The 25,360-nt window shown below is 39.0% G+C and overlaps 1 long non-coding RNA gene across 2 annotated transcripts; it reads right to left on the bottom strand.

Moving 5' to 3' along the window:
* Positions 1–4,910: 4,910 nt before the first annotated feature.
* LOC122164064 lies at positions 4,911–23,383 on the bottom strand. Of its 2 annotated transcripts, XR_006170122.1 has the most exons (6): positions 23,150–23,383; positions 21,380–21,528; positions 20,543–20,688; positions 15,501–15,645; positions 6,958–7,096; positions 4,911–6,479 (listed from the first exon to the last, which is right to left on the bottom strand). It is a non-coding gene; the product is annotated as an uncharacterized LOC122164064 (long non-coding RNA). The 2 variants fall into 2 exon arrangements; XR_006170121.1 differs by lacking the exon at positions 23,150–23,383 and having other exon boundaries at positions 21,380–21,761.
* Positions 23,384–25,360: the final 1,977 nt, after the last annotated feature.

The raw sequence follows: 25,360 nt of genomic DNA, 5'->3' as shown, positions 1-25,360 counted from the left end.
GATGTATGGAAGGATAAGAAATAGGATGGTGAATAATACAGAAAGTATTGTAGTGCCATGATATAAATCAGTGGTGGAGTCTCAAGTGGACTGCTATGCATGTTTTGGATTACCCAGTCTCTAAAAGGACATTACTGAACTGCTAGAAATCAGAGAACAGAAACTCCGTCTAGTGAGAGGTGTCCCTGCCTAGAGCAGGGGGTTAAAATGAGATGATCATAAAGGTCCCTTCCAGCCTAAACCATTCTATATTGTACGAAAAGTCAAAGGGCTGGAAACCTCATATGCAGTAATCAGAAAAGATGAAAAAAAATTACTCAGCTTCTGAAAGAAACAGACTGTCAATAGCAAGTTTTCTCCTTGATGAATTATGGAGAAAGCAAATACAAGTTTTCCTTCTCCTTGCCTCCTCTCAGACACAAGAACAAGTTCATTAACTGACATGAAAATATTACAGATTTTAAAATGATAGGAAATACTCACATCTAATACACTGTATATAGAGGTAATTGAAGCCATTGAAGCCATTGAAGCCATTGAAGCCAAGTACATCTGTGCGTTTGTTTTCACCTTAGATACAATCACAAAATTACAAGATGGTTGAGGCTGGAAGGGAACTCTGGACATGATCAAGTGCAACTCTCCTACTCAATCGGGGTCTCCAAGAATGTACTACTTGGCATTGTGTCCAGACATCTTTTGAACACCTGCAGGTAAGGAAAAACCACAACATCATTGGACAATTTATTCCTGTGCTCTGTTATCCTCAAAGAAGAGAAACTTTTCCTCATGCTCAGTCAGAACTTTCTGTGTTCCAGTTTGTGCCCATTGCATTTCATTCTTTTGCTGGGTGTTACTGAGAAGAGCATAGCTCCACCCTCTTGGCACCCTCCCTTTAGATACTTACATGCTTTGATCAGAACCATCTGAGCTTGTCTTCTCTAGGACGAACAGACCCAGCTATCGCAGCCTTCCCTCACAGCAGAGGTGCTTTTCATCATTTTAGTGGCCCTTTACTGGACTTGACCAAGGAGCTCCGTATCTCCCCTATACTGGGGAGACCAGGTCTCTGCACAGTACTTCAGGTGTGGCCTCACTGGAACAGAGTAGAGCAGGAGGATCCCTTCACTTGACCTCCTGGCCACTCTCCTTTCTGTGCACCCTAGGATAACATTGACCTTCTCGGCCAGCAGGGCACACTGCTTGCCCGTGGCCAGCCTGATGTCCACCAGGACATCCAGGTTCTTCTTCGCTGAACTCCATTCCAGAAGGTCAGCCCCTAACTTGTACTGGTGCACCTGGGTTATTTCTCCCTGGATGAAGGACCCTGCACTTGATTTTGTTTAATTTCAGGAGGTTCCTCTCTGCCCCTCTCCCCAGCCTGTCCAGGACTTGCTGAATGGCAGCATGGCAATCTTGTGTGTCAGTCACTCCTCCCAGTTTTGAATCATAAGAAAAACTGTTGTGAGTGCACTCTACTTCTTCATGCAAATCACTGATGAATAGGTTAAATAACACTGGACTCAGTATTGTCTCCTGGGGAACACTGCTAGATAGAGACCTCCAAATATGAAGTAATTAAAAGAAAGATAAATAAAAACAACTGGATGTTAAGAAAACTTGGAAGAAACAGTAAACCAAGTAGATGAAAGGTGTAAGCCTAGGAGGCAGACTACCTTCTACTTTACAAGCAACTTCTTGTATTTCCTTAGCTACCTGGCAATGGCCAGAGTTGACTGCAGCTTGCTGAACCATACCAACCACAAAACTAGTCTTACTCTGGCCCTTTCCCTGTGTCTGTGAGAGAAACAAAGGAGTGCTGTGTAATGTATAAATGCAAGACATCCAGGGATCCCAGAAAAGGAAAGAGACGAAAAATCATCATCATATAATCATCAGAGAATGCCTTGGGCTGGAAGAGACCTTAAAGACAACTGAGCTTCAACCTCGCCTGCCATGGGTTGATTGCCACCCACAAGATCAGGCTGTCTGAGGCCGCATCTAACCTGGCCTTGAATGTCTCCACTAAAAGAGACCCACGACTTCTCTGGACAGCCTGTGTCAGTTCCTCACTGTTCACTCACTGAAAAATTTTTCCTCTAGCATCTAATCTAAGCCTTCCCTCTTTTAGTTTAAACCTGTTTCCCCTTGTACTATCACTATCAGACTGAGTAGAAAGTCTGTTTCCCTCTTGCTTATAAGCTCCCTTTAACTGCAGGAAGACCACAATGGGGCCTCCCCTGAGCTTTCTCATCTTCAGACTGATCAAGCCCAGCTCCCTCAGCTTTTGTTCATAGGAGAGCTGCTTCATGCCTCTGACCATTTTTGTGGCCTCCTCTGGGCCCACTCCAACAGCTCCACTTCTTTTCAGCGTTGCAAGCCCCAGACCTGGACTCAGTACTCCAAATAGGGCCTCACAAGGGCAAAGCAGAGAGGGAAAATCAGTAGCTCTGCATTACAGCAAAGTGCTGGCATAGGTCTCAGGAAAGACATTTCTGCAAGTTTTAAAACTGACTTAACAGTGTTATACAGACAGGAAATCAGGAACTTGGTTTAGAAAAGTACTCTAACTCCAAGAAGGCATTCAGAAAAGTAACATATTGCATTGTGTACACCTAAAGTATTAAAGAGTTCGATGCAAAATTCACCTTGTGGCTTTTATTCTCTAAATTTTGGAATGAAACAGATACAACTTTCACCTTCCATAATGAGTAATCTGAGATGTAAATTCAAGGAGAAATCTTCAAGGATATAACTGCTTATATCCTTGAAGGATTGTGTTTCAGATCCCACAGATTTTCAATGTACATTGTTAATTGAGTATGCAGCCCTGCAGTAATCCTCTGAACAGTGCTAGGTTTCTTTTGCTTTAAATAAATGTGTTGCTTTGGGGTTTTATTGGTTTTTTGTTTGTTTGTTTGTTTCTTATATAGGCATACTAAATGTGGCTTTTGGTGGTAACCAAACTACTTAACTTTTGGTGGTATTTTTTCCTTTACATCAGAGGGAACATCAAATAAAATACAATTAGCTATCATTATTTTTTTATCACCGTGGTTACGAGAGTCCCAAATGGATATATACTCTTATCTCATCCAGAAAGCCTTTTTTTGTTCCAATGCACTTGGCAGTTCACACATAATGAAATGCGTGTGACATTCAGGTAACGTCAGAGACAGCACATGGCAACAACATAAAAGCCATATTTGGACAGGAAGGCAGACTGCCGCCTTCTACTGCACAAAGACTTAATAATGACAACATCATTCTGCAGGATTTGCATGACTAAAATTAGGCAAAAACATATTCTCCATGAAAGAAAGGCAAGGCAGTGTACAAACAGTAGCCAGAGGCAGCTTCAGACGTGTCAGTTCAGCTGTGCAAAGAATGTGCCAGTCCCACTGCTGGAATAATTTCCACACTTAACATACAGAACGAGTCATTAAAAATGAGGGGGAGTAACATGAAAGGGTGAGGCATATGGCACACAGTGTGCTACCACAGCATACCATATATTCCAGATAAAAGCATGCATTAGAAAATTCATTTACACTTTCAGTGCTGACAAGGACAGCTACTGCCAATTAACCTCTTTCTCCACTCCAACCTCAGTTTCTGTTTCAGGGTAAATTCCTGGCCCTAGTGAGTCAATGGGAAATTTGCCATAGAAGTTAGTAGGAACAATATTTAACTGCTGTGGCTTCTGCAAGTGTTTTTATTCCTCTAATTTGCATATATATACTTATGATATACTTTACTGCAAACTACTTGCTTCACCCCCCACACACTACTGTCCTCAATTTTTTTTTATTAGCTTGGAACAGCAATGTCTGGAAAGTATTCCACCATCTGGTATATTACTATTAGATTCAGGAAAACTGGGCAGGTATCTACGGAGTAGAGCTCCTGCCTGAGAGAACATCTCATCTCTAAGTCCAGCCCTTCTTTGAGCTTTGTCTGAGCAGACACCCCATACAATGAACAAAACAGGGCATGAACCAACGCAGCTACCGGAGGTCTGCGTGGCACCGCAGCTGAAAGACCTGCTGGGTGCCATGACAAGAGTTTTCTCATTTTTCTGGGCCTAATCCTGCTGCGCAGCATCAGTGGAAACTTTACCATCCACTTCTGCTGTAAGAAAATTTGACCCTGGATTGCAATTTAAATCCCAAATCTTTTCTCTCTAAACAAACAAACAAACAAACAAAAAAAAAAAGGCAAGTATTTTTAATTCATAGATCACAGCCCAGGTAGTATTTTAAGTATATAGGATCAGTTCCAAAACTATTAGGAAATGGTACTCTTCTGTTCCAGGGAGACTGTTCACTCTTCAATACAAGCATTATACGGATTCTTGTTAGTAACTGATTAATACTGATATACATTCCATTTAAAAGTACACCAATACAACACATTTCTCCAATCCGCTGCCCTAAAGACTGTGTTTGCCCTGCAGAAACCAGTTTCAGGTTTGAGGCAGTTTGGGTATATATATATATGTATTTATGCCTGTGAAGAATGTGGAGAAATACGAGTAAACTCTGAAGAAATTGCTGGTATGGAATTCCTGTCACAAACAGGTGAGCACAACAGAAGGTTACATAGAAAATACAATGAGTAATACATCTCTCAGTGTGGATAATTTAATTTAGGTCAGAAATAAAGGGTAAAATATTCCCTTTGAACAAATTCCACGATTATTTCAAAATATCATCTGTACAACACTTTCTCACACTGCATAGTCCAATGGCACTATCTACATATTTGGGTACAATTTGCATGAAGAATGGTATGACTCAGTTTGTCTGCACTTTTTTATTTATTTTCTACTTAATTTAACCATAAAACTTAATCACAGAGATACAATTGTGTGAGCTTTAATTTCTTCAACAGAAAATAGAAGTGCCTATTTTATTGCAGCTACTTTGAACAGACCACAAGAAATCCACACAAATACAAGATGACTTTCAGTGACTCTACACACGCTCATACTTGTAAAAAGTATTTTTTATTAATTTCCTGTGTGCAATTCTGCTATTTAGAGAACATTAAGAGCTAGTATTCCAAACCAATCTGCATTCGGGGTGAAATTCTGTGGTTCTTTAGCAGTCCACATGTGCTAGAAACACTCTTTAAGCAGGAGTGGATTTTCTTCTTACATCATAACATACATTACGGTTGTAGGGCAACCAGAGAGAAGATTCAAGGTTATTGTGTAAAACTGCAGATATTGTGCTATGAATGCTTCAGTGTATAAATGAAAGTGGGACAAAGGAGGAATGGAAGAGAAAACCAGGCAAATTTTGTAGAATCATAAGATAGTCACGCAGAATCACAAAACCACCAGAATCATAGGGGTTGGAAGGAATCGTTGACTTCAATCCCTCTGCAAAAGCAGATTCTCTAGAGTAAAACAGTGCTCTTCTAACAGTATCACTCACCTCCAAAATGGCATTTAAAAATGAACAGAAGAAAGAATTTAGCTTTTCTAGGTATAAGCATCTTGCAAAATACTTTCTTCTTGGTGCCTGCTAATAATGTCACCAGCCATGAAAAGCATTTATTCAGTGCAAAAGATTTATGATCAATAATTATAAATCAGTTCAAGGGCAATCAAATATATGAACCATGTAATTTAAGGTAGAAGTTTCTAAAACCAAACCAAAATAAAAACTTCTCTGCAGCACCCTCTATATTTATTATGTGCCAGAATGGTTTATAAACAAGAGAATTATATATTAATAATGCTGCAATACAGCTTTAAGAGGATTAAATATATTTCTAGAATGAGGTCTAGACCCAGACTAAACTGTTATCTTTATGTTCCACTTCTGATTTTGTGCTAGTAAAAAGCATTCAGAAGAATTTCAAGCTGCTGGCTTTTGCATTTGGAGGTTTTTTGAGGGGGGGCGGGGTTAGTTTTGGTTTTGTTAGTTATTTTGGGATTTTTTTTGTACAAGACAATTCCATTCCAAGAGGATGCTGACATTCAGATTTTCATCCCTCTGCAGATAACTCTCGTAGTTGCTATCGACTTCAGTAAAACTAGGCTTCCAAATGCAATTTTTTTAATGGTATTTTACAAAATCACTGAACTGTAGGAAGAGACCACTGGTGATCACCAAGACCAATACCCCTAGATCATCAAGACCAATGCTAGAGCAGGCTCCCTACAGTAAGTTACCCAGGAAAGTGTCTAGATGGGCTTTGAATATCCCTAGAAAGGAGACTTTATAGCCTCTCTGGACAGCCTGTTCCACTGCACTGTCACTCTCAAAGTAAAAAAGTTCTTCCTCATGTTCAGATGGCACTTGTTCCAGTTAATGCTCATTGCTTCTTGTCCTGTTGCTGGGCACAACTGAACAGGAGTCTGGTCCCATCATTTGACAACCACCTTTTACATATTTATTAGCATTTATAAGATCCTCTCTCAGTCTTCTCTTCAACAGGCTGAACAGCTGCAGGTCTCACAGCCTTTCCTACAATTGGATACAGAAAGATTATATAAATAATGGCTGTTAAAACGTTACAGACAAACAAGAAGATGGTATCAGAAACCTAGACTTTAAAATGTAGCTGTAGCTTCATAGATGCAATGAAACCAGAAAAATTCTGGAAAAATTATGGTAACTATAGCTGTTTCTTTACCTTCTCACTGAGAGAAAAATAACATTAGAATGACAGTCTTACATTTCAATGATCACACATTCAAATATCAAACTGGTATTGTGCTATAAGATTCAACAGTCTAACTCTTTCAGAAGGCATAAAATAAATGAGATAGATATTTCTTTGATAGTAGAAGATATAAGAAAATTCTAAAAGACCATTTTTCTATTCTTTCTTCCACTTAACAGTCTTATATACATTTTAGCTCCAATTGAATCTATACCACTTTGCATGCATGAAGCAATTTAGTCTAAATAGCAGTGTCAAAATGTCTGAAAGAAATTATACCTGCTGACAGTGAACAAGATGATCAAGAGTTCAGGTCTTGTAGATGAGTCGCTCTTTGCATGACCAGCACAACTTTATATCATACAAGAAAGATTTGAATCAGTAGCATCACATGTGGCACAGGCATTTGGAAAGTCTTCTGATATGGAGATAATGTGTTGGTGAGATGCATTTAATAGCAGATGACATCAGAAACAAAAACTAAGAACAAATAGTCCCTTTGTACCTTGGCATAGTCTTCACCATACTGCAACATTAAAAATTATTTAATCTCACAGATTCCATTATTTCATTTCATTGCTCACTGCTAACTCTTTGGTTTTAAATATGATGAAAATTGGAAGATCTGTAGTAGCTGTCTTCGGGTAAAAATATGCTTCTCTAAGCCCGTATTTTCCTTCGTTTCTCCAGAATGTGCAGATTAAAATGAGAGCCAAAGCACACACAGAAACCTCAATGGTTAAAGAAAAGCATTGGCCAGAAGACATGTGCACATGAAAAAAATTTCTCATTCTGTTCTCTTTTTGTTCCTTGGAACAAGCTTGTAAATCAGAGTTGAAACTCAATCCCTGTCATTAATTCATGAATAACATACATACGGTGCTTGAAGCATAAAAAACACCAAGGCATCTTGTAATACAGTACTATTTAGTCCTGTTTTAATCATATGACAAGGCACTATCATCTTCCAAAAATGATAAAAAGAAGATATTTTATACTGAAAAAAACAATGTTTTCAACCTCGTCTCAAGAAAACATATTGCAGAAAACAAGCACACAACATTTCCTTCTATTTTCTTTCTACATCTTGAAGATCTGTAAAAGTTTCTAGAGAAAAATAAAAGGAAAAAGATGTCATCTAGAAAATTAGACCGAGTTCAACATGGAAAAAGCAATAAGAACAAAAGAGACTAAAGGAAAATAAGCAAAGCTATAAATACTGGACAGCTACATAGTTGGGACACACGGAAAAGACTGAACTAATTTTGTATAGTGTTTCCCACATTGAATCCAAAGACAATAATACTGAAAGCACTGGTTTCAATATAGGAGAAGCATGCTGTAGGCCCATTATGAAGTTTGACATAAATTTTCTGACTCTTCATTTCACAATGGTGTGATTCACATGGGTAGCAGTTGCAGAATCAAACCCATTCTCAGGTTTCTTTGAAACAAAAACAAAATTTTAATTTGGCTTGCACATGAGTTCTTAAGAAATGAAACAAATTGCATAAGATAAACACCAAATGATTTAAATATCTCCACAGGTTGACTGCATTGAATTCCTTTTTATTCTTGTAGCTAAGAAAATGCAGCAGTGTTAGTTTATGGAACAAAGTTGTAGGCAACCAGTTAAATTCATCAGCAGATGGGGTAGTAAAAGCAGATTCTTATTTCTTATTAAAACAGACAATCTGGGGGCAGGATTCATCATTTTGTTTTAAGAATCAAGTGTATTCTCAGTAAGTTATCAAGACTTTCCTTCAGGTGAGTGGAGACAAATAAGCATTCCCTGTAGACAATTCCACATTAGCCCAGGTCAAGCCTCTGGCACCTCAAGTACACTTAAGCTCAGGCTGCTGCAGAGGATAATCGTGTCCTACCGTATACACAGCCCTGTAAGACCTTGTATGTTCACATTCTATGGGATCAGGGAACAGATTCAGCTGAAAATGAACCAAAAGTGCTCTACACAACTCTCTTTCAGAAACAGAAAACCCAGTATGAGTCAAAAAACACATATAAAATAAGCCTGAGTAAATAAGTATGGCCATATAAGGCCATATAGGCCTTATGAAAGCTGAGGATGCTGAGGTATGTAAAACGCAAGTATGAGGCCTTCAAGCACACTGAAGGACTGTGACCACAGCCTGTGACACAGGCATCAAGTCAGATGTTGGTATAAGACTCCTGGAACCCTTTACAGACAGGTTGCAGCCCTGACTTCTGTCTTCCCTGTCCATTCTCCACCCCTTGATATCTCCACCTGTCACTAGACTTACATAGTGTTGGTACTGCATATTAAAATGTATATCTGAAACCTAAATTTCAGTATTGCTTTTAATATATATTTGTGCTCTTTCTTAATTGCATTAGTTCCAATTTACACATTCATATGTACACACATACAACAGCCCCTGAAATCTAGCGTGTCTACATGGTAACACCCATCTGTAAGCCTCAGATCTCCCTCTTCCTCTTTCTGTCTCTCCAGCTGACACACATATAAAATGTTGTGCAATTAATCTTACAATCCCATTTTAGTCAGATTGTTTGTTTTCCCTTCTGTTCCAAGATGTTGTCCATTGCCGTGACTACAGACAAGTAGGCATGTTTGATCAGCTAACTACGCTGGATTATGGAAGAAATACTTTATCCAAGAAATAAGGTTACTAAATGTTAAAAAATGTGTATCCTTCCAGTCTTCTGAAGTATCCATCTCTCAATGTTAATGTCAGAAATCAACTCATGGCACACAAAAACTCTTAGCTATCCATCTTCTCCCTCTTTCAAATCTCATTCAGGAAGGTTTAGCTTTATAAAAAGCAGTATAGTTTTTCAAACAAAAGCTACTGTAAGCAATATATACACAGAAAATGTTTGTATTACCACATATTTTGGCAACAGAAGTCAATCCAGATTTGCAAACTTAGAAGTGGAATATTTCATTATTTTGTCATTTTTTTCCTGTTTTTGCAGTGTGCAGTAGAAGGAAGATTCAGATCAGAGACACTATGTAAACACAGAAGGAGCCAGTGTTCACAGAAGTCTCTGAGATATTAAGATATGTTGACACACACTCAAAGTGAGAATGAAAGGGGAAGAGAGAGGACATTTCTCAGAAGCAAAAGGACAGAGGAAGAGGAGGACTTTACAATTAATAGGCAAATGGTGACATGGATATTCCTATGACTCAAGAGAAAAACAAGGAAATGCCGGATTTGAAGAATTCTTGGAAAGCAAAACTGAGGCTACCTAGCAGAGAAATGGTTTTAAAAACATCTTTCATTATGTTACTAAAAGGTAAAACTGAAAAGAAGCAATTAATTTCCTCTGAAGTGCTTCTTCAGTCTGTTTTCCTCTGATGAAGGACATAGAAACTATACTCTAAGCAGTATGCCTCCAGAATGTATAATTCAACAGGTGAAGATCTGTGAAGATCTGCACAGAGTCATCATTTGGTTAAAAATCACCATATCAAATGTTTTTCAACCTAATCTCTATGAAAGCAAAGGTCTGCCTTTCAGCAATCCAAAGCAGAAAGGCTTAAATTATCAACATAATTCAACTACACAACAGTTTCTGAAATGCAGACATAAGGGCGTCAATTAAAACCTTTATTACACTTTTTTTAAAATGGTTGTTATTTTTGCCAAAATAAAATATCTGGCTATCATGGGAAGGACTCAGGAACAAGCTGAATATCAAATACCAAGAGGTAATACTAAGAACAAGTTGATAACAAAGAGCAAGGGTAAGAGAATATATTCCTGCTCAGTAACGTTAACATAATCTACTCAACATGCAAAAAAAATTACACACCTTAGTAGCCATCCTAACCTGAGTGCATAAGCTTCTTAAGTAATTTAGTGGTCTATTATGTCTACTGGAAATAGACCTGCTCAATTGTTCATTTCCCTAAACTGTTCATTTGCTGACAGTCTAAATCTCTTGTGCAATATTTGAGCCTTCCAGTTACTGTAACAGCAATTTTAACTTTCAGAAGGCTTCCCTTTCCTCTTAAAGACTGAAATTTGTTTTGCAATTCAGCTCATTTTATTTATAAATATTTAATTTTCATTTGCCTCCTTAAAATTTGTTCTGAGTGGATAGTAACATAAATTTATTATGAAGTGTATTTATCTTTCCCTACCTCATTAATGCTCAAGAGTTCTGCTGCCTCTATTAAGCATACTGCTAAACAAACTTCTGGAAGCTGAATCCATGTGAATGGAGAAATGAAGCGTAAATTCAGGGTGCAGTTCTTTTGTTCCCCCCTCCAATTTCTATCAAAGTCACATGCTCTGATAGATTTCAGAAAAGACATTAAAAATGTTGATGTGAAAGCAGGAGATGTGATCTGGAGTAATTTCAACCTTCAACAAATTACACCAACATTATCTCCTGGAATAATCTGAAGTGGCAATTCATAAATCACAGAATCCATACAGTGGGTTTGGTTGGAAAGGACCGCAAAGTTCCAACCCTCTGCCATGCGCAGAACTGCCAACCCCTAGATCAAGCACCAGATCAGGTTGCCCAGGGCCCCACTCAGACTGGCCTTTGACGCTATAAGCACTGAACCAACATAAGAAAGAGAATGAAAAACTTCTTTAAAATGAAACAAGAATATCTGTACTGGGGTTTGTAGTTGTTACCAATGTTATTTGAAACTAGTTTTTTTCCAATGTTACTTTTCATTAGCTTTGGTCACTGTTCCTGTCTCTCTGAGATACAACTAAAATAAGTTCAAATCAAATCTGAGGCTGCTTGAGAGAGAATCAAGTGAAGCAGTGAAGAATAAATGCAAATAGTTTAAAGATTAAAAAAGAAAAAAAAAAATCAAATGCAGTTTGTCAGTGAGGATTAACTGACAAAGAAATAATTGGATGTTTAGCCTATTCATGTGCGTCATCATGACAATGGTTAGTGACATTTTCAGTGTACCTTCAATTAAACCAATCACATATAGTAAATATTCTGAGCATAAATATACTGAAAATACTGGCCAAGCAGAGCACAGCACTATTTTTTTACTTAGGTGCATCGCTACAGTTTTATACAAACAGTCACAATTCATTGAATTTTATTTTTTATTTTAAAATATTTATGTTTTAAAATGGCTGGTTACCTTGGCTGGTTATCAAACACTTTCTGATCTCTCCAGTTAGGGTGAAATCTGACAGAAGTTAGTAACTGGCCAGTTCCAGACATATCTGGATACATTTTCCCCCTAAGACCACCTTCACAGCTACTTTTTGTTTTATCAGAAATTCACAAAATGAATCAAATTTTCCCATAATAAATGAATAATTTGAGAACTGGAGAGTAAAAGGCTTAGAAGATATTAACTCAGCTCTGAATTACAAAATCAGAAACCACTGCAGTGCTAAACACCTTGAGTACAGCTTCTGCGTACATCTGTCTGAATGAAAGCTATACTGTTGCTGGATTAATGCAGTACAAAGGGAAAAAAATAAAAGAATACAGCAAACATTTAACAGAAGTATTGACAGCATAAGTGCTTCTGCCTCCATGCCTATGCAGACCAAAGGGGTAAACAACGTGTGTTAGGGCTGAATGAAAGTGTACTATGCTCTTAAATCAGTGGGAAAGCATATAGCCAAAAATACTTGTACTGGCACTCTTGAAGTGTCATGATGATCCATTTTCTTTGAAATTGACTAACATTAATGTATTTGCATCCTTGAGATAAAACAATCAGTGAGCCTTTTAAAAGTTCATCTTGTTCCACTAGAACACATACTGCAGTTCTCTATAGAACTAAAATATCCATCCATTTGTCAAACAGCGATGATTCAGACATCTGAGTATGTTATTGTAACTGAACTTAAGGTGGATTTTGAAGTTTATAAATGATTAGGTAGTGTTTGAACTCATTCTCTTCTTATTCCCAGACAAAACACAATGCTCAGAAATGCTGTGAAGGTTCTACAACAGTTGCACTTTTTCAGAATACCAAAATACCATTCACTACAGATACTTCTGGCATTTAAGTTCCCTGAATAGGAGCTACTCTAAAATTTGATGCCTATACATCAACTTTGATACTAGACAATTCTAGGTACTAGACATATAAAGAAGTCTCATACTTTATTTCATAAATTTCTGAGTTTTCATGGGATTCTCTTAGCTACTGAATCAGTCTTACCAAACACAATATTTAGTTGGTAAAGCTTGGTGACACTGAAAGCAGTCTACCATAACTGGTTCGGTATTCTTGACTATTTCTGGATTTTGATAAAATATGTGGTTCACAAAGAAGTGTTAATGTTAACATCCACATCAGATCACTTATAAAAGCGTAACTGATTTGGTTCATTCCTACCACTTAAATCTTGGTACATTCACAAATACTGATACAGCATTAATTACTCAAAAGGTGACTATAAATGACTTTCCAGTAAAATGATCGACAATAAAAAAATAAAAAAATAAAAATCTAGATAAAGTAGATTGATTTGTTCCTGTAGGAAACAAAGAGGGAGCAGAAAGATCACTGATATAATCACTGTTATATATTAAGTCAGTTAACTTCCTACCAGAAAACACTCCAATAAGGAAGTTATGACAGCTAAGAACAACCTACTGAAGAGAGTGCTAACATCATCAGTTTAGAACAGATACAGGAAATAGTATATTTGAAGGAGCAATTTTAGACATGAAGTCTGGGAGGAAAAGAAGGAACTAGCAGATTCTTGCAAGAGTGAGTGGCAACACACAGAAATGGGAAGCTGTGACAATAGAAAACACAAAGAGGAGGGTTCAAGATGTTTGTACAACATGGAAAGCAACAAAGCAATAATAGCTGCACAGGAAATTGCATGGGACTTTAAAAATGCCTTACATTTTCAGTATGGGCACACATGGTTAGAGCTATATGAGCACATAATGGGAATTTAGATGCTTGATTTGGTGCTTATGTTCCAAAATCAGATGCTTAAAATTATTACTGCTAATTAATCCTGAATATCTATCAACACACTCAGCTTCTATTGCTCAAGATAGCTAATCAAGATAGCCATCTCCAGTACCATCTTAACCTTAATGATTTTCACTTCTGTTCATACCTATGGACAGTTCCACATTCCTCTGCTTCCCTCTGCTGTGATACTCTAATCAAGGACAATCTTAGAAAACCAGGCTGAACACAAACTGCAAGACTAATGATGAGCATTCCCTGGAGCTAGGGCTTACAAACTATGACTATATTCCCAGATGTGTGAGCTAATCTGTAAACTGATCTTCTCTTGCTCTTCCAATTAATAGTTAATTATTCGATGTAAAGCAAAACATCTTCAAAAGGAGACACGGCAACTGTTCCACCTCAGAGTATTTCATAGCCAGGATACTTTCCTGGAAGATGGGAGACACTGATTAGTGCTCCCTCAGGCAGAGGAAGAAACTGAGCATAAGTCTGCTGCCATTTAACTGCTGAGCTAGTGCATAGCATGTGCTGGGAGTGGCAGGCAAGGAACACAACACTAAGGGGTTTTGAACAAAAAAAAAGACTCTACGGCTAATTTCAGGAAAGCTGAAGGATACTGCAATATCTGAGTCTCAGACAACCACACAGCTTAAGGCACTCTCTAAGCTTAAGTCCTTTTCCAGGTATACCTCTAGCAGCTCTCCATTCAGCTTGCCGAGATTTGCCATGTAAGTCTCCTTTTCATAGGAACTTCTACACAAGTAACCAGTATGATATTGACTAATGCCTAACACCTAGGCACTGCAGAACTTTAAGCTGAAGCACTTGTGCTGTTCTTTAGTGAGTGTGGTGTCTGCTGAGTTAGGTGTCCTTGCCAGAAGGAGGAAATACATTGGTGGCTGCACATACCTGGGTGCACACAGGGCAGAGTTTAAAAGTGAGTCCTGACTGAGTGCACACTCTGTAACCAACAGAAAGTCACAAGGAAATAGTGTGGGAAAAAAACCCAACCTTTTTGATACACAAATGGTGAAGTTCAGAGAAAAGAAAGTTCACTTGACAAAACAGTCCTGTTTGACCATAAGCCATGTTGTGTTTCTCTCTTCAGTCCCCAGCAGTCTTATCACCAAACCTGCAGAACTAGCTGTCTTCCTGAAAGCTACCATCTCACCCTACAGCCCTTCCTTCATCACATTCATAAAAATAACAAGATTAACAGTTATTCATTCAAACAAAGCACTCTGTATGAATCTCTGTTCCTGAACACATATTAAATTGTTATTTAAATTATTTGTAACTCAGACTGTAACTTCCCCTAATTATGAATATCTCCATAGTGATACAGACTGGAACATTTCCAAGAAAATCTGATTTATATTAAACGAGTATCTGGCTCATCTAATTAATATTCATCAGCAAATTATGCAGGAATGCTTTCCACATGGCATACATGTCCAGGAACTCAGTGATACATCACACACATTCCTTTCAGATCTGAGATGACAGAAAGGGTGTCCTACAACACTGCTATACTTGCACCTGCTCAGGCAGGTGTTGGGCAAAACATTACTGCAATAAGCAGTATTACAGATATACTTTCAGAAAGAAGTTACGAACAAGAGGGCATAAACCTCTGGTATTTCCAAAGGCCACTATCATCCAACAAGAAACACTGCTTTTTATGTTGTTTTCCATTTTTTTTTCTTGTCAGCACGCCTAACAGGGTCTTACACAGCACAGAATTGCTTGGTACAAAACTGAGATAGTATTGTTCTGAGAACTATCTTATCATTTCCAGGATTTGACATTAGTCATGAACCTGAAAGTCAGTTTATCTTAGAAAGGATGGGAAGCACAAGGAAATTTCACTTACCATATTTTAACAAGTATTCCTAACATATAATCCTTCACATGACATGATGGCCACTTCAGTCTGATTCCTTTCTTCCTCCTCAGATCAGACAGCAGCCACTCCACTTCCTAAGACCCATCCTCAAGTTCTTAGGTAATTCTTTCAGCTGAAACCAAATCAAATAAAGAAACCAACAGAACTACACCTGCAACACTGTAGGGACACTGTAGAGTGTGTAGGTTTTTTTTCCTGCTACACAACGAGGAAAGAAGAACATTAAGTCCCTTGAAAATTTTCAGACCCAACAGTCTTTCTCAAATTAATACCAGGCTTCAAAGCACGGCACAAGAAAACACAAGCCTGTAGGATCACAGGTAAGTTACTCATACCGTGTGAGTTAGGTTTTCATCACAATACCAGAAGTGTTACAGCCACAGAAGCTGTGGCAACTGAATGTTTAGACAAGAATACTCACATTATATCCACTTCTCATCTGAAATGTGCACACATGTAAAACTCAGATCCAATTTAAAGATATACATACTGAAATAATATAGAAATGAACAGTGACAATGCCAAGGTACATAAACCAAGGTTTATCTTGTGAAAAGTTATATTCCCATTGACATGTGGAACTTCAGGCTGTTGCAATCAAAAGGCGTGTTTGCAAGTCTAACATTTATAATTACACAAACATTCCCCCACCCTGAATGTCAAACATACTGAATGCCTTTCCGACAGTGAGAGGCTGTCCAGCTGGTAAAGAAAGAGCACAAGGAATTCAGTTGTACATTAATTCAAACTATTATCTATCCACATCTCTAAATTGAGGCTATTTTGTTCGGGCTACTCTACTAAAGCCAAATGGGCAGATAGAACATTTAAATATTTATGAAGATTCATTATAAAAAGCTGAAAAGTATTACTAGATTAATACATGCCTTTAATAAATGGTGAACTGTTTGCTGTAGAAGGCAGTGGCTCAAAGGTTACTTATGTCTATTTAAAATATATTAATTTCTAACCCATACATTCTCCGTCTGTGAAAAGCTTCCATTCTTAATTAGCCAGACATTAGCCCTTTGTGAACGCTGTTTCACTGAACCAGTGAAACAGTATAAAGCTCAGACTAAATGCATTAAACGAACAATAAGAGGGCCTCTCTCCTCCTACTTTGGAAGGCAACGTGGTCACCTGAGATTGTAAACGACTGGCAAGTCACAATTCTGGCACTAACCCCTTTGTATGACTCTGGAAAAGATGCCTCTGATTCTAACACCTTCCTTTCTCTGTTTTGCGTTTAGACAACAGCGGTCTTGGAAAAGTTCTGAGACCTGAAATCATCAGCCCTCATAAAACAATGCCGGCTGTAAGGAACATATGCCTGCTGTAAGCAAAGATCAGATTTGAGACCATCTAAAGAATCTAAAGGTGTGCAAGTACATGGGACCCGATGAGATCCATCCATAGGTTCTGAGAGAACTGGTGGATGAAACTGCCAAACTGCTATCCATTGTTCTCACTGACTGGAAAAGAAGAAAAATAACCCCCACTTTCAAGAAGGAAAAAAAAGAAGATGCAGAGAACTGCAGACTAGTCTCACCTCTGTGCCTGCTAAGATCTTGGAGCAGATTCTCCTGAAGGCCCTAATAAAGCACATCAAAAATAAAGACAAGGTGATTGGTGATAACCAACATGGCTTTACCAAAGGTAAGTCATGCCTGCCAAACTTGGTGACCTTTACGACAGAATTATAATATCAGTGGATAAAGGAAGAGCAACTGACAACATCTATCTGAACTTGTGCAAAGCATTTGATATCCTGGTTGCCTAACTGGAGAAAAACTGGATTTGAAGGATGGACCACTTGACAGATAAGGAATTAGCTGTACGGTTGCACTAAGAGAGAGAGTTGCAGTCAACAGCTCAATGTCCAAATGTAGACCAGTGACAAACAGTGTTCCTCAGGGATCAGTCTTGGAACTGGTATTATTTAACATCTTGGTAGGTGACATGCACAGTGGGATTGGGTGCACATTCAGCAAGTTTGCAGATGACGCCAAAGTGAGTGGTGCAGTTGATATAGAGGCTAGAGGGAAGAGCTGCTATCCAGAGGGATCTGGACAGGCTTGAGAGTTGGGTCCATGCCAACCTCATCAAGTTCAACAAGGCCAAGTGAGAGGTCCTGCACCTGAGTCGGGACAATCCAAGTGCAAGTTGGGCAGAGAATGGCTTGAGACCAGCCCTGAGAAGGATTTCGGGGTGTTGGTCAATGAAGGATTCAACACGAGCCAGCAATGTGTGCTTGCAGCCCAGAAAGAGAAGTATGTCCTGGGTTGCATCAAGAGAAGTGTGACCAGCAGGTCGAGAAAGGTGATGCTGCCTCTTTATTTTGCTCTCCTGAGACCTCACCTGGAGTACTGCATTCAGTTTTGGAGTCTCCAGCACAAGGACATGGAGCTGTTGGAGCAGGTCCAGAGGAGGGCCACAAAACTGGAAGATGGGGAAAGAGTCTAGAACACAGAGGGTTACAGCTACATTTGACTTATTAAATTGCCTGCCTGAGACTGACAGCTACAGCAGCTTACAAACAGCACTGCTCTATGACAATTACTTTGTATTAACACACCAGAGAAAATAGAACTCACAGTGTCCCCGGTAGTCACCACACACTATCAGTACAGCAGAGATCAGTGCAAGGTGGACCACCACCAGAGTGCACAAACATATGTGCTTCTGAGCATCAGCTGCTGTAGCAGTGGGTCCAATGGCAGAAATAAGGGTGATGGATTTGACCACCAGTGGAAGAACTCCCAACTTCATAGCAGGCTTTAATATTTGTATGCTATGCCTTAATACTACCAGTAAGATACCCTTGCCTTAGATAAAAGGGGTAAGATCGGTTGCATCATTCCAGATCTCAGAGTTTTTAAGCAACTATAAACAAGCCAAATATTCAACAGGAACAAGTCCATGCATTCAGTGCAAAAGGCTTTTGTGTTGTATCTACTTCACCAGCTGCCAAACAAAAGTCAAGTAGCTCTTAAGCATTAGGCTGATAATGAAACTGCTCTCAGCAAAGGCAAACTGCAGTAATTCTTAAAGGACAAATGAAGTGCTTTATGGCAGAACAGAAATGGAACTGCTGTTGAGTTTGGCTGACTTTTTCAATTCCAAACTAAGAACAGACTGTAGCCTAGCAGTACATTTCTGCATTTGTTCATCTGATGAGGTCAGTCAGTTGAAATTAATTTTTATTACTCTACATCAAATAAGAGGAAATGAGAATCATTAAGTTACCTTTCCTAATCAATTCCTTCAACACACCTGGCTTCCCAGAGGATAAACTACCCTCTGCTGGAATAACAAAGAACTTACAGGCAAGAAAACATTTCCTTATTAACTTCGCACAGAGATTCTTGAAAGCATTCAGTTGCAAACACAGCCTGTCTGTTGCTGCAGGCTTACTAAAGCTGGGTTTTGCTCCAATAATTTTGCAGCAAGTGTCATCTTAGATAACCCATGATTAGATAACCCATTTAATACATGAATCATTCCCACAAAACTTACTTTTCTTAAATGAGCATGGATTTTTTTCTAAGAAACAAGCTACTGATTTACATAGCATCCACTACGCTTGTTGGTTTGTGTTATTTTTCTTAGCCCTGGAATCTTTCAGAATTCAAAGCTCAATGTGATATAGTTCACATCATGCAAGATTTGATTACATACAGGAGTTACATATTGAAGGAAAAGTTCCTGAATAATTGTAATGGCAAGTACTTAAAAAAAAAAAAAAAAAAAAATCTTTCCCAAAGAGTCCAGCCACAGTGCTCACTAGGAAAAAGCCATTGCATAGCACTATTGTGAATTTACCAGCTGCTCCAAAAGTATTGCCTTCCATTTTACTGTGTTCGCCCACGACATCAAAGGCAGATGGTGGTGATAAGGCAGTAGAGCTTGAACCTTTCCACCAATACCCTGATACATTTCGTTGCTCTGTGACAGATAGCAACAGAGGGGCACTCTGATGAAATGGCATCTGACATGAAAGAACAGATGAAGCAAAGGTGCGTCACAGAATTCCTCCACTTGGAAAAAATGGCACCCACTGACATTCTTCCTGACATGCTTCCTGAAAGTTGATGGAGACCAAACAGTGGATGCAAGCACAGTGAGGCAATGGGTGTTGTGTTTTAGCAGTAGTAACAGTGACATAAAAGACAAGCCATGTCCTGGATGGCTATGCAGATTTTAATGAGTGCAGAATGCAGGCAATTCATCGCTGCAGAGCTAATGGTAGAAATTATACTGAAAAATAGTGTTCTGTAGCTGAGAATTTGCCTTATCAAATAGTGTTATTGTGCTCTTTGTATCTGTTGTAGTTTCCATGGAAGTAAAGAAAAGGCATTAATTTCCAATCAACTACTTGTCTTGAAAGCTGGAAGTACTTTCAAGCCAGCCCCAAAAGGCAGGATGGTACAAGAAGAGACTTTATTAAATTTGCTGATCATGGCTCCCACCAAGATTCAAATCACATGACAGGCCAGCCTTCATGCTGCAGATTCTGCCTTGTTTCCAAAGATGGTCCAGAAGCATATATGTCACCTTGAGACTACTGACAATCTTCTTGAAGTGCTTAACCAGCACAGAAACAGAAACTTCAGTTTGTATATAGGTAACAGATTTTTCCAAAGAAAGTTAGTTTTATTTTCTAAAGACATATTGAAAAACATCAAAGTCAAGTAGGAAAACAAGGAATGGAATGGTACAGTCATTATGAACTAAGCCACATCCCCGGCTCTTAACCTCACTGCAAAAATCCCAGGTATGCTGATTTCATCAAAGTTGTTATATGGTTTTTCACAGTTGGTACAAGTTTCAACTTTCAAACACAAACAAAAAATCTCAGTTGTTTCTTCAAAACTGCAGAGAACAGTTGTTAACAGGCTCTTGGGCATATGTAAAGGAAAGAAAAAAGATGGAAATGCCACTTTGTTGAAATTTCTAGCACACAAACATTAACATGGAATTACAATAAGGATCCTTGGAAAGAAACTTACCTCTTCAAATCTCTCATGGAAAAGAGGAAGAGCTAGTCATCAGTCGGACCAGTTAATTAAAGACTTGCTGTGCACTGCTGGGTTCTGTCTGCTTCCACCATGGCCATCAACTGCCATATACAACAAAACGAACAGCCCCTACACCCCTGCTGAAAAAGAATAATAATAATTACTAATACATATTCTAAAATTCCCCCCAAAACAATCCTGCATATGTCCTAAAAAGCCATTCCTTCGTTTCCATGAAGGTGCAACCGTCTGTGCCCCAAAGGCATTTGTAACATTTTTGTCTGAATAGGGTCTAACACATCTGCTTATTTGTAACTCACCAGGCAAGATCCCAGCTAGCCACAATTACTTTACTGGACTTAAATAAAGAATAGATGTTAAAAGCTAAGTATTTGTGGGCTTTTATGAACTTCCCTTTCATGCTTTTGCCCCTGAAAGACAGGTAAACTTATCTTTAAAAAAAAAAAAAATCAGAAAAAATAGTACATGGATATAAGCAATGAGGAAGAGTTTAATTTTACATATATAGTTTCAAAGAAATGAGTTGAAAACAACGAAACAAAAATTAAAAGCATTTTTACCCATAAAGCAGACTTTGTAACTGCTAATACAGAAGTATGTTCCACGAAAGTGACAAATGTTATTACAGAGGAAAAAGCCATTTGGTGTGCCATACAGATTAATAGCCTAATTTAAACAGGGGGAAAAAAGAAGAAAAAAAAAAAAATAAACAATAAAACTTGACAAATATGGAACACGTGAGTGTGCAGTAAATTACAGAGCTGTATCCTGTGGGAATGTGGAGAGGTGCCTTGCATGCCCACTCACCATCGGCTCCTCTCGCAGCTGCAGTCTGCGGCTACCATGGATGGTCACACAGAGAGGAAGAAGGCAGCGGTGGGGATTGCTCTCACAGAGCAGGGATACTCTTTCCTTCTCCGAGAATTCCCCCACCAGGGAACGCCCCACGCATCAAGCTGTTTTATGAAGCACAAAGAAAATGTACCAGAAGTACCACTACTGCTAGTCAGACTAGTAATCATCAGAACTCTTAACAGAAATCTAATACCGGTTTATTTGCGCATCTGACACACCTAAACCTAATACTGATCTACTCGTAGTTATAAATCTAATACTGTAGTATCCACGATGATGCTACGTAAAAGTTCACAGGCAGAAAAATGCTATGTGCTTCTATGTGCTTTAAAATACAGAAACCTGTATTTACTTACAACAGTATTTCCATTCCAATTCCATTACAAAATCTGCTCCTTCTTTTTAAATATTTATTCAACTTACTTCCTGTCTTTTATTTCTTATTGATTAATAAAGACCATTATGTAACTCTCAGTTCAGTCTATTTCTACTGCCTATTAATTTTATTTTGTCATCCAGGCATAGTTTAGTAACAGCTATTCTAATGTTGTCGGCTTTTTTCCTTAAAAAACCTTTATTTTGTCAAAGTATAATAGCTGAAAAAAATTTAGCAACAAAAGCAAGAGGGAAAATTTCCCACTGAAGGAAAATGTTTGAGAAACTGGTGAATAATTCAAGAACATTATTGAACGTGAGGCATTAAATGGGCATTTACCATGCAAATCATCTGTCAGGTCTGAAATACATGCCCAGAGCTCAGGACAAAGTTTCCAAAATTGGCTCTATATCCATTTCTATCAGCCAACTTACAAAGCTGGTGAAAACACACTTCCGTTGGAGCTCTTAAGAGCACGCCCAGGAAAGAAGCCACCAACATGCAAGCCTACGTGAGCTTTCTGATGTCAAAACTACACACATCTCCACACACTCAAGACCTCTGCGTAGGTTATTTGTCTGCGGGTTGACACTTCTGAGTAGTGTAGGTAAGGTTTTGGTACCATCAGCTGGCAAAAGAGCTTTAAGAAGGCTGTCACGTGGCATCTGAGACATGCTGAATAATTATGAGCCTCCTACCACACCACAGAAAAAGCCAGGTACACTAATTTAAATCTCTTTCACCAACAGCTCAACAAAACAAACCAGAGTAGTTCACTCATGTATTTGAATACCGATCTTCTAACAATTGTAAGAGCATTGAAATCAGGGGAAAAAAAAAAAAAAGAAAGAAAGAAAAAAAAATTAAGGCAACTAGAATTTTATCCTCCTCATTTTCAGGAAATGTCACTCTTCTGCTTGAGCCAAAGAATAACCTAATGTATGCCTGGCCTGATTTAAATACTACAAACGGTAAAACAATAAAAACAAATAAAACCAATAAAACCAACAAAACAAAAACATTTATTAATGAACTGTTCCACTGGTTAATAGGTCTTGTGCTTTAAAAGTCTTGTTTGTTATGTCAGTCACGACCTTGTGCTAGTAAACACAAAGCACATTTAAATCACCTGCACTAGAACAGTTTGCACGTATTTCATAAATCATGTTTTCTCATCTACTAATTTTTAATGGGCAGTTTTATTCCACACATGATTACCACTCAGAAGTTGCTTTTTTTAATAGGTATTCTGCCTTGCCATGCATGTGGTTTCAAAGAGAAGCTGTCTGATGGTGACTCCGTGATTCAGCATGTGACACTATTGCTGTGACAGAACGAGTGCTCACCTTCCGACTGCAACTTCTTCGGTTTTTCAGTTTCTCTTTCAGTATCTTCTTTCCTCTAAAGTCTTACGTGTGATTATGATTTTCATCCTGACTAGGAGTTCTACATATCAAAGCCATTAATTCAAAGGGAAATTCCTAAAACTTAGTACATGTTTTTAGTAACTTGAGAAGTTTTACACAACGGATAGATACAGTAGGGTCACATGTGGCCTGTCCCACAATATTGTGACTGATTTCCACCACTCCCTAAAAACTAGCAGTATTTAAAAAAACTGGCCTTGCTATTCTTGCACTCGTAAATGCATTTCTGTTGTTTCTTCACTGCTTTCCCTGATTTGTCTGCATTTTTAATTAGCTCTTTAGATGTATTCACTGTAAGGCAAACCTGGTAGAATGAAAAAAGGCATTCATTTCTTCACATACAAACTTCAGCACCATAGACTTCTGTAAGACTTCTGAAGACACACACACACACACACAGTCTGTTCTAAAGTATTAACATAATTCACAAGGTTTGGTCTGCTGATAAGCAAAAAGTCAAAGGAGAAGCTGCAACACAGAAGACAAATGACTTCCTCTACCCTTAGTCATCAAAAACCTTTGCACACCTTCAGGGGAGCCGGGCGATTCCTCTCCAATACTGCTGCATTTATGTGAACTTAATGGCATATTATGGACTCTCATACCAGAAAACCAAAGTTTCAGTTTATGAAAAAACAATAAAGCAAACATGTACAGCTGGTTGGTCACACGGCTTGAATTCACAGCTTGCTGGGCACTGGGGCATTGGAATACCAGGCCAAGTGCCCCTTTCCTGCAACACATGGAAAACTATTTAATAGATAAGAAAAAAGAAACCCTTTGTACAGTGCTTTCCTTTGGAAGTATTTTAGGCTGCTTGTAATTTGTTTCTGACAATTAGGCAAGCTTAACTGAGCAACCTCTCCTCCCACATGTAGCTCTGTGCTCATGACAGAATGATTTTCCAATTTAGAAAAGCCAGAACAGCTGTCATACCAGCCAAACAAATACCATCCTATTTATTATCTCAGAACCACTAATGCAGCCTATTTGTTGTTTTAAAACCTCTTTTCCTAAGAATTAACTTTATGTCCAAAGTAGTAAGATAGCAATACTACAAAACCGAATGACGAGATAATAAAAATTTATTTTCTTCTTTGTGTCTGTTCGCACAACACTGAAAGCTGAAATCGTTCACCCTCTTCCTTTCAACAGGCAGTCTCACATATTTTGCTCTGACAGTGCTTTTGCTGTCGATATGTTACACTGTCACAGGCCTAAAAAGAAAAGGGAGATGAAGGGTGGTTGAAGACAGTTGTACATCAGATAAGAGGTTCTTATAAGGATATAAATTTCATGCTCCAGGGTACAGGTTTTATATCTTCTGCAGGAGCTGATACCATCTAGTGCAAGGGAAAGGACACATGGCCAGGCGGGCCCAGGTGTCGGATGCGGTGTAACGCTCTGATGACCATGTTCTGGACCTGACATGACAGCATCCTCCCTAAGAGGAACACCATACAGGTATGTGCCTGCTGCAGAGCAAGCTTTTTGTTGACAATTCTGCTCCAGGAACCCAGCAAACAGCACTCCTTATGCAAATTTCACCAGACAGCCGTCAGATGACACAGTTTTTATTCTTCCATCAGCCCGATTGGAGGATGAACGATCATAAGGAGGCTTTATTAGATGGTATAACTCTATTGCCTAGTGTGCAGGTGGTCTTCTTATGGTCAAACTAAAAGAAGCATTTTACACAAACGTACAAGCAGGTCCCTCGCACACACACACCCTCTTCTGTGCTCAGTAACGCAATTAACACGGCTCTGAAGCCAGCTGTAAGCAACACATGGACGACAGGCTATGAAGAGAGGCTACGGCTGGCAGCAGGAGATACCAGGCGCGCTGCTCTGATGCAAGACTGTCTCACGCCCGTTTGCTCTGCGGTATGGCCCGGCTCTACCTGCGCTTATCGCTTCGGTAACTCGCCCAGCTTCCAGCCTTGCCCGGCCCAGCCCGGCCCGACCCGGCCCGCCGGACGTAGCCGGGATGCGGCTTCCCCCGGAGGACTGTGCGAGAAGCCCTCGCCGCCGCCGACTGCGAGCTAGGCAAGAGCCGGCGGCAGCCGCTCGGCCGCGGGGATCCGGCCAGGTGCCTCCCGTCCCTCCCGCGCCCCACGGCCCCCACCGC

Source organism: Centrocercus urophasianus, unplaced genomic scaffold (genome assembly GCF_019232065.1).
Source record: "Centrocercus urophasianus isolate 14NV4802_14NV808 unplaced genomic scaffold, USGS_Curo_1.0 seq_25, whole genome shotgun sequence".
Taxonomy (NCBI): Eukaryota; Metazoa; Chordata; class Aves; order Galliformes; family Phasianidae; genus Centrocercus; species Centrocercus urophasianus.
This window is presented reverse-complemented; position numbering and strand designations above follow the sequence as displayed.